The sequence below is a fragment of the Symphalangus syndactylus genome, chromosome 9 (genome assembly GCF_028878055.3).
Source record: "Symphalangus syndactylus isolate Jambi chromosome 9, NHGRI_mSymSyn1-v2.1_pri, whole genome shotgun sequence".
NCBI classification, from domain to species: domain Eukaryota; kingdom Metazoa; phylum Chordata; class Mammalia; order Primates; family Hylobatidae; genus Symphalangus; species Symphalangus syndactylus.
In genome coordinates this window covers 85,964,346-85,967,111 of record NC_072431.2, presented here as the reverse complement: position 1 = coordinate 85,967,111, position 2,766 = coordinate 85,964,346, and positions in this window count along the sequence as shown.

Genomic DNA, 2,766 nt, shown 5'->3' with positions numbered 1-2,766 from the left:
GAAAATATAGCTGGTCGTGGTGGTGTACACCTGTAGTCCCAGCTACTCAGGAGGTTGTGGTGGGAGGATCACCTGACCCTGGAATGCAGAGGTTGCAGTGAGCTGAGATTGCATCAGGCCACTGCACTCCAGCCTGGGCCACAGAACAAGACACTGTCTCAAAAAAAAAAAAAAAAAAAGAAAAGGAAATTAAGACAACACACTTACATATGCATTGGAAAATATAAAGTATCTAGGAATCAATTTAACCAAGGAGGTGAAAGACATATACATTGATAACTATAAAACATTGCTGAAAAAAATTAAAGACAATCTAAATAAATGGAAAGACATCCTGTATTCATGGACTGGAAGATTAGTATTGTTAAGATGTCAGTACTACCCAGTGATCTACAGATTCAATACAATCCCTACCTATCAAGGTCTCAACAGCTGGCCAGGCATGGTAGCTCACGCCTGTAATCCCATCACTAGAATGCTGAGGCAACAGTATTGCTTAACAGGAGGTTGAAACCAGCCTAAGCAACATACTGAAACCCTGTCTCTATATAAAAATTTAAAAGTAGCTGGGTGTGGTGGTACATATCTGTAGTCCCAGCTACTCAGGAGGCTGAGGCAGGAGGATCGCTTGAGCCCAGGAGTTCAAGGCTGCAATGAGCTATGATCCTATGATCATGCTACTGTACTCCAGCCTGGGTGACAAAGAGAAACCTGGTCTCTAAAAACAAACAAAAAACCCAACAGCCTTTTTTGCAGAAATGGAAAAGCAAATTCTTACAATCATGAAATTTTACGGGGCCTTGAGTAAATGAAACAATCTTGGAAAAGAACCAAGCTGAAGAACTGACATCTCCCGATTTCAAAACTTACTACAAAGGTACAGTAATCAAAACAGTGTGTTATTTAAAATGAACAGGTTTTCCTAAAAACAAACAGTGTGGTACTGGCATAAGGATAGACATGCAGACCAATGGAATTGAAGTGAGAGTCCAGAAATAAACCCAGTGCTTGCTTCAGCAGCACATATACTAAAAGTGGAATGATACAGAAATAAACCCAACATCTATGGTCAACTGATTTTCAAAAAGGGTGCCAAGTCCATTCAATGGAAAAACAATAGCCTTTTAAACAAATGGTGCTGGAACAATTGGAGTTCTACATGTAAAAGAATGAAGTTGGTCTGGGTGCGGTGGTTCACACCTGTAATCCCAGTGCTTTGGGAAGCTAAGGCAGGAGGACTGCTTGAACCCAGAAGTTTGAGACCAGCCTGGGCAACATAATGAGATTCTTGTCTCGAAATAAACTTAAAATAAAATAAAATAATAAAATATAGAATAAAATAAAATAGCCAGATGTGGTGGCATACATCTGTATTACTAGCTACTTGGGAGGCTGAGGTAGGAGGATCACCTGAGCCCAGTTCAAGGCTGCAGTGAGTTATGATCATGCCACTGTACTCCAGCCTGGGTGACAGGGAGAGACCCTGTCTTAGAAAAAAAAAAAAAAATGAAGTTAGATCCCTACTGCACAGTCACATATAAAAATTAATTCAAAATGGGTAAACAATCTAAATATGAGCTAAAACCATTACCTCATAGAAGAAACATAAGGGTAAATCTTCATAACCTTAGATTTGGCAATGGATTCTTAGATATGACATAAGCAACATCAAAATTAAAAACTTTCAACCTTTTGTGAGTGGTGGCTAGCACTAAGAGAAGCCAGGAAGGCCTGGGGCACACATCAAGAACACAAGGTGGTGGGGCGTTGCCTGACCACCCCCAAAAGCTGCACACCAACCCTGTACCCCATGCGAACCTTTGAGCCTCTGGCACTTTGTATCTCAGCTGAAGAAGTCTTCGGTGGAAACTGTCTCCAGTGGGCAGGTGTTGGAGAACCCTTCCTCTTCAGGTGAAGAGTTTGGGCATCCTCCAAGTGGCACCCAAAACCTGCACTGGGAACATGGGCCCCGACCTGGTGGACAGCACCACCTGGTGACAGAGTGACGGGCGCATTCCATCCAGATGAGGAAGCTGAAGGAGACTGCATCAGAAAGTGCCGCCAGTCAGCGATCAATTCCACCACTTCACCATCAAGTTCCTTCTGCCCCACTAGTCCTGCCATGCCAACATGAGCCACACTTTGCTAACAAGAGACCCAATACCTTCTCTAGGTGCAGAGTCCTCTCCACCCCCAAGACAGCCCAGATAAACTCCTTAGGAACAACAACAACAACAAAATTAAAAACTTCTGTTCATCAAAGGACATTGTCAAGAGATAAAAAGAGGCCCAGCACATTTGAGAGGCTGAGGCGGGAGGATCTCTTGAGGCCAGGAGTGCAAGACCGGCCAAGGCAACAAAGCAAGACCCTGTCTCTACAAAAAATAACAATATTGGCCGGGTGTGGTGGCTCACGCCTGTAATCCCAACACTTTGGGAGGCCAAGGCAGGCGGATCGTGAGGTCAAGAGATCGAGACCGTCCTGGCCAACATGGTGAAACACCGTCTCTACTAAAAATACAAAAATTAGCTGGGTGTGGTGGCACGCGCCTGTAGTCCCAGCTACTCAGGAGGCTGAGGCAGGAGAATTGCTTGAACCCAGGAGGCGGAGGTTGCATCGAGCCAAGATCGCACCACTGCACTCCAGCCTGGTGACAGAACGAGACTCTGTCTCAAAAAAACATAAATAAAATAACAATATTATCTGGGCGTGGTGGTGTGCACCTGTGGTATGGTTCCAGCTACTCAGGAGGCTGAGGCAAGAGG